The 10,803-nt window shown below is 45.7% G+C and overlaps 1 protein-coding gene across 2 annotated transcripts in view; it reads right to left on the bottom strand.

The window, feature by feature from the left end:
• The window catches only part of KIAA1671 (KIAA1671 ortholog), a 222,966-nt gene extending 218,049 nt beyond the window's left edge, over positions 1 to 4,917 (bottom strand). For both annotated transcript variants that reach the window (XM_040351406.1, XM_040351398.1), the window contains exon 1: positions 4,816 to 4,917. The gene's annotated coding sequence lies outside the window, so the exon portion shown is untranslated. The remainder of the gene's footprint in view (positions 1 to 4,815) is intronic.
• Positions 4,918 to 10,803: the final 5,886 nt, after the last annotated feature.

The raw sequence follows: 10,803 nt of genomic DNA on the forward strand, positions 1-10,803 counted from the left end.
TGTCTGGATCTTGCGGACAGGATCAAATCAGATGGCGGACGGATATGTCACCGCTGACATCCGCCGCTTCATAGGGGTTAATGGAACGTCCGATCAGGTCCGCCTGAAAAACTGACAGGCAGACCTAAAACCGGACAGCCCCTGAGAAAGGAGCCCTATTCTGTTGCAAATCGATTTCGAAAATGTCAGCTCTTGGAAATAATTGCCCTCGGGTTGGATCACAACAAACCATTAAGCACATATGCTTTATCTCTCAAGACTCCGTTTTAGCTTCAGTCAAACACAGCAGTAGTCACGAACATTAGTATCCACATCCAAACCGTTCAGTCACCATCACAGACAGCCAACATAATGTATACATTGTCAATCAAATACCAAACACCCCTAAAAATGGAAAAATGGATAGACAATATTTAGACAACTTATTTTTAGCCACATACCCAGCAGGCGTTATGTGTACATATTAGAGGAAACGTCCCATTCTTCCCTGCAGAACAAAAGCCATGCTCAATAAATACAACGGTGCATAGAACTCTTGTATGAATTCTATAAAAGGTAATGCCAGAGACAATCTGTCCTATTATGATCAAAACAAAGTCATTGCAGAATTGTCTGTTGTGTGGATTTTAGCAAAGTCACGCTCCTTCAAAACCAACAGCGACACTTTAAAAACCAAAGCACATGGCGCTGTGGAAGGGAAGGACATTCTAAAGCAAACAGCGAAGATAAATACAAATGCTGAATGAGGCCGAGCAGCTTTTAACTTCTAGGAATAACTGCTTCCAGAATCCAGTCCAGGAGAGATCAGCCAGGTTTTCTGATCAACTTGTGATAGAAACCTCCTTGGCAAACACTGGCACTGGTCAGGGGTCCTATTGGGTGCACTGTACATACATCGCCAGCGCTGCAAGTGTCGGGTTTGATCTACAGCCGGGAAACCTGCCGCTGAATTTCATTAAAGAATGTATTGTTATTCTGATCACTCACCACTTATCACTGTACTTCCAACAACAAACAAGTCCCATATAAACAATGTCGTCCATGCTCCAGAGCGCAGAGCGAGGAGGGAAAGGGGGGCGGATAGGAATCTGTTTCTTTTCTCTGCTAATTTCTCCCAAATGTTTTAAAGGGTGGGATGGAGCGGCCTTTGTTTTTATTTTTCCTCTATGATTTGCTGCGTGCAGAAAATGCACAGTAGGAGTGCGCTGACCTTTGGATGCCACCGACATTACTGTACATGGGAAAATGGTGCCTGGGATATCCTAATAAGGAAAGGCTCTCCACCCTCCACCCTCATTTCATGTCATTTTCAAAGCTTCTACCAAGCCAGCCCTGCGCTCCGGCAAGGAACGGGTTCAATTAGATAGCAGAATCATCTGCTTGGAAAAACATTATTATTATTAATGATAATATTATTATACTGAATATCTATAGTCACAACAGTTTGTGCAGCTCTTTACTAAATACAGGGAGACAGCACATTGACAATACAACAGGGCCCTGCTCCCAAGAGCTTACAATCCAACAGAAAAATAATTTCTGGATTTGTTGCCTTATTGTAAAATAAAAGACAGGATACATGCCACAGCAAACAGGGTACAAGCTGATAAACTTTAGTGCTTAATCATAGCAGAATATTTTTGCTCAAACTTCGAGGGTCAAATCAACGATCATTTCCTATCCTAGCGACGGGAAAATTCACTGTGCAGGGTGGAAGATTTTCCCCGTAGAAAACTCATTCCTAACCCGTGTGTGTGCCTTTTCTTCCAGGAGATTCTATCCATAACAAAATCAAAATGCTAAAAGTAAACCAAATTTTCAACTACTTTCAAATGACATCCGTCAGGTCTCTGATGGCATTATTGGACGGAACGGGATTTTTCATACGAATGTTCTTTCTAAAATCTACCAGTGTTTGAAGTTTAACCACTTGCCTACTGGGCATTTTTACCCTCTTCCTGCCAAGGCCAATTTTCAGCGCTGTCACATTTTGAATGACAATTGCGCAGTCATGCAACGCTGTACCCAAATTAAGTTATCATTTTTTTTTTTCACACAAATAAAGCTTTCTTTTGGTGGTATTTAATCACCACTGGGTTTATTTTTTTGCTAAACAAATGAAAAGACTGAAAATTTGGGCAGCGATTGGCAGCACTGGTGGGCACTTATAAGCTGCACTGGTGGAGAGGCACTGATGGGCACCGATTGGCAGCACTTATAAGCTGCACTGGTGGAGAGGGACTGATGGGCACCGATTATCAGTGTAGATGTCCCTTTAACACTAGCCAGTAATCATCTCTCTTCTCTTCACACTGTCAGCATAACGAATGGAAAACTGACAACCGGCTTGTGTTTACATCGTGATCAGCTGATAGAGGATCACATGGTCAAGGGCCACTGTGATTGGCCCTTCAGCCTGATCAGCTGAGTCCAAGTGATCACAGAGCGCACTGGCCACAGGAGGCCGTCTACGTATGCCCTCCTGGCAAAATAAGCCCATGCTGTAGCCATCTTTCGGCTATAGCGTGGGCAGGAGTGGTTAAGGCTTCATTCGCACAGACGTAAAATTACACAAATACAAAATGTTTATTATGGATCTGAACACAGCTGCATTGTTTTCAATAGAGCCATTCACACAGGTGAGTAAACATGAGCTGCTTTTAAATCTGTAAAGGCTCAGTTTCCACTACTGTGAGTTGTTGTGCGACTTGACACGTGTGAAGTCGCATGACAAGTCAAAATCCATGTATTTCAATGGTCCCTGGTCTAACTGGTCCGACTCAATTTGCAGCGACTCTAAAAAAGGTTTTTGTTTTAAGCTGGCCCTACATTATACAATTTTCTTATTCAGTTTTCTTTAGGATCACACTGATCCATAGGAAAAACGCAGAAAAAAAAAGCAAAATGGTATGCGTTTTTTTTCTGTGGTTTTACCACGTTTGTGGTGCTCTTTTCACGAGACATTTGACTGAAAAACTGTATGAAAAATGCAACCAGGGCATTTTTGATGCTTTTTAATGTGTTTTTGCCGTATTTTCTATGTATTTCAAGAGGGAGGTGCGTTTTTGGTTGCGTTTTTTTTTTTTTGTCGCACCAAAAATGCAGCAAGCAAGGTTTTACTAAACAGAGCAGATCTGCATAGGATCAGTGTGAAGAGTTCCACAGGATTACATAGTCTCGTGTTTTTTAATGCAAACGTGGAAGAAAAACGGTTGGGTGTGAAAGCAGCCTTAGATTTACCTTCAGCTATATGTAGTGCAAGAGCCTGCCTGATGGCATACAAATTGAAAATGTTTAGGTCTGACCTTAATAAGATGGTTTTGTTAAATCTTAAAGGGGTTGTAAACCTTTGAGGTTTGTCACTTTAGCGCATTAAGATGAGAAACCTTATGTAGTGCAGCAGCCCCCCAGAGCCCCCCCCCTTTTCACTTACCTAAACCCAATAGTTCCAGCGACAGGGACAAGCACAGCAGCTCCAGCGTCTGTCTTGGTAACTCATTGGATAGATTGATAGCAGCGGGAGCCAATGGCTCCCGCTGCAGTCAATCAAATACAGTGACGGCGGGGCTGAGCCCTCATGTCTGTGTCAATGGACGTAGCAGGAGGACTCGGGAGTGTGCCCGCACGAGTACCCCCTTGGAATGCAGCTCTCTGTGAGGGTAATTGAGCAGAGGAGGAGCCAAGAGCGCTACTGAGGGACCTTAAAAGAGGAGGACCGGGCCGGTCTTGTGCAAAACCCTCGCACAGAGGAGGCAGGTATAACATGTTTATTTTTTATTTATTTTTAAATAAAAATAAACCTTTACAACCCCTTTAAAGGAAAATTGTATAATGTACAGCCAATGTAAATCTGATGACACATGGGTTATATTCTTGCAGTAATTACCCAACCCCCTCCCCCCCCCCCCCCGTTGCAGTGATTAGTTACTAAGAAAATCATACTGATTTTTCCTACCGGATCACTTGCAGCGATTATATTCTTGCAGCGATAACCTTGCCCTCCCCCTTTTTATTGCAGTGATTAGTCAGGAAAGCCTAATGATTTTCCACAGGATCGCTAGCAATGCAATTTTTAAAGCGATTTGTGGCTGAGACTCGTCAGCATCTTCGCTCGGCGGTACAATCGCTAACCGCAAACGCGCTTTTCTATGCAATGTTGCTAAGCTTAGCTCCAAATCAGTGAAGGAGAGCGACTTCTAGCAGAGCACAACCCAATGCTGTCGTAAATCTCCAACAACTGGAACAAAAGTCATCAGCCTATATAAACACAAGCAGGCAGATGAGTGGGCTGGGATGTAAGGGGGGGGGGGGGGGGGGGGTTAATTAACGCAATCAATTGCTAGCTCTGCAGGAGAGTGACTTGCAATACCCCAAACAGACCCTCTTGTATTGCAGATTGTTTTCCTCTACTGTATCGGACACATTTAGTTATTAAAGTGCAGATGAGACTGCTGGATTATTAGACGTGTGGACTGTATAGAGAGCCCCTTCTTCCAATCAGAAGGCTGTTCCTGAGAAGAAGAGGCAGCATTCCCAGGGAAGCGATCCATAAAGCTGGGTGAAGCCTTTACTAGCAGCCAATAACAATAAGAAATCAGGATCCTGGACACAGCACTGCAGCCCACTGCCCCTAGTCCTCCTGTACTGTGTGTGTCCTGTCCCTGGGGTGACTCCTCATATCAGGTGAGGAGGAAGGGGGCGCCCCACTTCCAGGTACACAACTTTCCCCAGCCATGACACTTGTACACGGCACTCCGCTCTCTCTCTCTCCGGTACACAAAGTTTCCATTGACCTAGTTTAGAAAGCAGTCTTACCTGGCCGGCTGCCCCGTTCCCCCCGTTGTCCCCGGTGCCTGAGCTCAACGTCTTCCTTCCTCTTTCTCCATATTCCACCTGCTGCCCCCACCCGACCAACCCAACCTGCTGCAAGCCAGGCCACGCCTCCTGCCCTGCCGTGCCGTGCCTTCCACAGGGAACCCCCGGCTGCTGGGACAAAGGCCGCGCAACCTAGCTTGTTTGTCAGGCGTCTGGGCGGGGCTAAGGCTTGGAAGCGGCTTTGTTAGCATGGCAACCTGTGGCTGCAGAGAAGACTTAAAGGTGGTACGAGTGTCTGTCGCCACCGGCTGGCCGCTCGCAGTATTACACTCCCCCTTCAGAGGTGTGAGGGAAGGGATTCCTGTGTAGTCAGCGAAGCTTGAAACAAGTGAATACAAGTTGGGAATACTGGCTGTGTGGGAAATGCTGGCTGTATCTGTGCTATGCACCAGCATTTCTGGATACATGCATGGCTAAGGCTTCTTTTACAGGTTTTACTACCCACCTGAAGTGTAAACTACTTCCAGTGGGGGCTTCACAAAGTATGACTCCCCCTGAACCCCAAAAGCATGAAATCACAGCTCACAAAAAAGTGCAAGAAGGATACAGACATGGCATGGGCGCCCGTCTATTAACCACTTCCATACCGCACCTATTCTGGCCAGGGCCGTCTTAATAGCATTATGGGCCTCTGGGCAAAGTAATGCTCTGGGGCCCCTACAATGATGACAGTGCAGGTAAACAGACATTAAGTAGGTAGGAGGCAGACTGCCCCCCCTGTGTAACCATCACTCTCAGTGCCATCATGGGGCCCCCAATTTCAGGGCAGAGTGGGCTCAAGGACCAGCTGCTTTGGGGAAAGTGCAGGGGCCCCCCATGCAGCTGGGGCCCATGGGCAGTGCCCAGGTGTGCCCTCTCATTAAGACAGCTCTGACTCTGGCACTTCTCTTCTTCATGTAAAAATCATTTTTTTTTTACTAGAAAATTACTCAGAACCCCCAAACATTATATATATATATATATATATATATATATATATATATATATATTTTAGCAGACACCATAGGGAATAAAGTGGCGGTCATTGCAACTTTTTATCTCGCATGGTATTTGCGCAATCATTTTTCAAACACCTTTTTTTTCTTTTTAAACGGTTTTGTGAATTAAAAAATAAAAAAACAGTAAAGTTAGCCCAATTTTTTTGTATAATGTGAAAGATGATGTTGCGCCAAACTTCGGTACCTAAAAATCTCCATAGGCGATGCTTGAATTTGTTTTACAGGTTACCAGTTTAGAGTTACAGAGGAGGTCTAGTGTTAGAATTATTGCTCTCGCTCTAACGCACGCGGTGATAACTCAAATGTGTCGTTTGAACAACGTTTACATATGTAGGTGGGACTTACGTGCGGGTTCGCTTCTGAGCGCGAGCTATGGGGGACAGGGACGTTTTAATTTTTTATATATATATTATTTTTTTTACTTAATTTTTTATTTTTGCACTTTTTTTAAATTTTATTTTTATTTTTGATCACTTTTATTCCTATTACAAGGAATGTAAACATCCCTTGTAATAGGAATAGTGTGTGACAGGTCCTCTTTATGGAGAGATGCGGGGTCAATCAGACCCCACATCTCTCCTCCAGCCTGGAAAGCATGAGATCGGGAAAATAAATTCACAGATCTCATGCTTTCAGCCACGATTGCAGCTTTGTTTACTTCTGGGTACCCGGGGGTGACATCATAACGTCGCACCCGGGCTGCGGATGGTCATAGAGATGACCGGTGGCCATCTGGTCACCGGTCATCTCTATGCTCTTCATTCAACAGTGGCCAATTCGTTCTCCAGGCCTACGATGGCACGGGAGAGCCTGGAGAAACACTGGATGGCGGCGGGAGGGGAATGTCCCCTCCTGCGCTTGTAAGAATGATCAATCGGCGGAACCGCCACTATGATCATTCTTATGGTGCGCAGAATCGCCGCCTGAAAAAAAGGATATCTGAATGATGCCTGTAGCTGCACCCACCATTCAGATATCCCCCACTGAAGTCCAGGACGTCATATGACATCCTACGGTATGGAAGTAGTTAAGGGCGCATGGGCGCCGCCCCCCCATACATCGCCACCTCCCCCATTCATCACTGCCTCCCCCTATCCATGCGTTCGCCCCTTCAGGGCGTCGGATGCATGAATTCCAATGGTGGGGTGTGTTTTTTTGAAGCACCTGATTAGAGCCAGAGGCTCTAATAGGCTTCAAAACAGGGTGGGCTCGGGGCGCAGAGAATGCAAATGGAGCCCACCCAGGTGTGTTACAACAGCAAATTAACCGCTTAACGACCGCCGCATGTACATATACGTCGGCAGAATGGCACGGACAGGCAGAACGACGTGCCCGCACGTCGCTGCCTAGACATGGGTCGGGGGTCCGATCGGGAAAGCCTCTGACGTGGGTCGGGGGTCCGATCGGGAAACGTGGGTCGGGGGTCCGATCGGGAAAGCCTCTGGGAGCGATCCGGGATGAGGGCGCGGCTATTCGTTTCTAGCCGCCCCCTCGCGATCGCTCCCCGGAGCTGAAGAACGGGGAGAGCCGTATGTAAACATGGCTTCCCCGTGCTTCACTGTAGCGGCGGCATCGATCGCGTGATCCCTTTTATAGGTAGACACAATCGATGACGTCAGACCTACAAAATGTTTTATATATATATTTTTGGGGGATATTTATTATAGAAAAAAGTAAAAAATATTGAATTTTTTTCAAAATTGTCGCTCTATTTTTGTTTATAGCACAAAAAATAAAAACCGCAGAGGTGAATAAAAGCTCCCAAAATAAAGCTCTATTTGTGGGAAGAAAAGGACGCAAATTTTGTTTCGGTACAGCATTGCATGACCGCGCAATTACCAGTTAAAGCAGCGCAGTGCCAAATTGTAAAAACACCTCTGGGCATTTAGCTGCATATTGGTCCGGGGCTTAAGTGGTTAATATTCACTTTGGTAACACTGATCCTCCTTCCGGCCAATCAGGAAGCAGGTTTTGACAGCGGTCACACGATTGAAAGGACAGGCGATCCTATTGGATGCCTAGGGAGAGGGGAGAAGCCACACCCTGGAAGCCGCCGGAGGAGAGGACACAAAGCCGCTGCCTGCCATACACCTAGATGTGGTAAGCGCCGGACCGACCAGCAAACAGGGGTGCCGCCGGCCGCTCAGGGGGTGTGGTTGTTTGCCACCCCCCCCCCCACAAAAAAAAAACACCAGCCACCACTGGACATGGGAAAACCTCTGAAGGGCCTCTAAAGGCGTGTACACGCTATAAGAAAATAGGGCGAACATTTTATTCTGAGGGACAATCGTATGAATTTCTGATAATGTGTACACAATTTTCGACAGCTGATTCCAACCTTCCGAGCGAAAATTGCTAACGGGACAAACTCCAAAAATGTTCTTGTACAGGAACAGAAGGAAAGATGCTGCTTGCAGCACTGACAGTCTGACCCCCCACTCATTCAACCTCTGCAGCAATGCTGGCAGCACTCAAGTCAAGTCAAATCAAGCTTTATTGTCATTCTACTACACACGAGGACATACAGTAGAACGAAATGTCGTATCTCACAGGGCCACGGTGCTACAAACTAAACATAATTATAAATAAATATACAAAGAATAAAAACACAGTGAAGAACAAAAAACAAAAATAAATAAACCTATACACATCTGGGAACTACGTAACTGTACATATGCTGTATATTTTCAAAAGTCTTTGTAGCAGCAAGTGTTTATAAAAGTGTCTAGTGCATATTCAAGAGTAAAAAGGAGGGGAAGTGAGACGTTTCTGATCACAATTTATAGGTTGTAGAAGCGGTTTCAAAGAGGATTGGCGTTAAGGGCGCTCACAGCCTGGGGGAAAAAACTGTTGAGCAGTCTGACAGTCCTGGTTTTGATATCCCGGTACCTTCTACCTGATGGCAAGAGCTGGAAGATACTGTGGGAAGGATGAGTTGGATCCCTCACGATACTGGTAGCTTTGCTGGAGCATTGTGTATGGAAAATTTCCTGGATGAAGGGGAGAGACACCAATAGTCTTTTCAGCCATCTTCACTAGCCGCTGCAGGGTCTTGCGGTCAGCAGAATTGCAGTTTCCATACCAGACAATGATGCAGATGGTCAGCAGGCTTACGTCTATTTCCCAAAGACAACCTCTGGATATGACACTGAGCACATGCACTCAACCTCGTTGGTCAACCATGGTGAGGCCTGTTCCGAGTGGAACCTGTCCTGTTAAACCGCTGTATGGTCTTGGCCACCGTGCTGCAGCTCAGTTTCAGCTTTGTTTCAAGTCTTGGCAATCTTCTTATAGCCCATGCCATTTTTATGTAGAGCAACAATTCTTTTTTTCAGATCCTCAGTTCTTTGCCATGAGGTGCCATGTTGAACTTCCAGTGACCAGTATGAGAGAGTGAGAGCAATAACAACAAATTTAACACACCTGCTCCCCATTCACACCCAAGACCTTGTAACAGTAACAAGTCACATGACACCGGGGAGGGAAAATGGCTAATTTGGCCTAATTTTGACATTTTCAGTTAGGGGTGGTTCTCACTTTTGTTTCCAGCGGTATAGACATTAATGGCTGTGTGTTGAGTTATTTTGAGGGGACAGCAAATGTACACTGTTATACAAGCTTTACACTCACTACTTTGTAGCAAAGTGTCATTTCTTCAGTGTTGTCACATGAAAAGATAACATAAAATATTTACAAAAATTTACTGACTTTTGCGAGATATTGTATATATTGTGATAGTGAGAGTCCCTGTCTCTGAGAAAATGGATTTAAAATGGACACAGGACTCTCAGAGTCAGTTTGAGAAGCTCCAGTGGAAGTTTTATGAGCAGAGAAAACTATGTTTTAAGTTTTCTCTGGATTTGGTAAGCCTGGATCGGGGCTGGAGACTTGAAGTTTCCAAAGAGCATTGGGTGGTATGGAGTCTTCAGTCTTGTGTCCAGGTTTTCCAGGAATTCTGCAGATTGTGTGTGTGTGTCAAGGTTCGCACACTCGCTATAAGGCAGACCTGAGCATAGTTCAGGGGAGGTAGAGTAGGAGAAAAGTGTGCCCCTGTTTAGGAACCAAGGCAATATCCTTGAGATGACACTCCATGTGGGAGAGGTTCCCGGTCAGTGGACTGAGAGCGTTGGGCAGGCCCAGCTAAGAGAGTCTGGGAGACCACAGCTAAGACAACTGGGAGAGAGAGTCCTGGGGACCAGAAAAAACTCAGAGGAGTGACAAAGCCTGGAGGGTCAGTAGAACCCCTTCCTAGAGGCAAGGAGTGGGCCTGCGCAGCATTGTACTGCGACTGAGGCTGATTGAGCCTGGAGAGCCAAATTTTTTTTGCTTTTTTTGGCATTTTTTTGTTTGTTGTATTTTTGCTTCAAAAAAACACACGAGTATGAACTTTCATGTTGTTACTTTTAATAAAAGTGGGCTACCGCGCCCTAAAAGTGGAGTTCATGTTTTCTGTTAACTAACTGAAAAATGCATCTACCACTGAGCTAGACACCGCCCCATATTACCATACAGTATCTCACAAAAGTTAGTACACCCCTCACATTTTTGTAAATATTTTATTCTATCTTTTCATGTGACAACACTGAAGAAATAACTCAACACACACCCATTAACTGCTTGCCGACCAGCGCACGACTATATACGTCGGCAGCATGGCACAGACAGGCAGAAGGACGTATATATACGTCCCCTTTAAGAGCGCAGCATTGTGGACGTGCGTGCGCCCACCCACGAGCCCGATCGCCGGTCCCACGGACTTGATCGCCGCGGTAATACCCACGATCGTCTTACTGTAAGGAAGAACAGGGAGATGCTGATGTAAACAAGCATCTCCCCGCTCTGCCTAGTGACAATGACAGTGATCACCGGTTCCTGTAATCAGAAGCGGTGATCACTGTCTTGTCACGTGTAGCCAATCCTTCCTACAGTA

This window comes from Rana temporaria, chromosome 1 (genome assembly GCF_905171775.1).
Source record: "Rana temporaria chromosome 1, aRanTem1.1, whole genome shotgun sequence".
Lineage (NCBI taxonomy): Eukaryota > Metazoa > Chordata > Amphibia > Anura > Ranidae > Rana > Rana temporaria.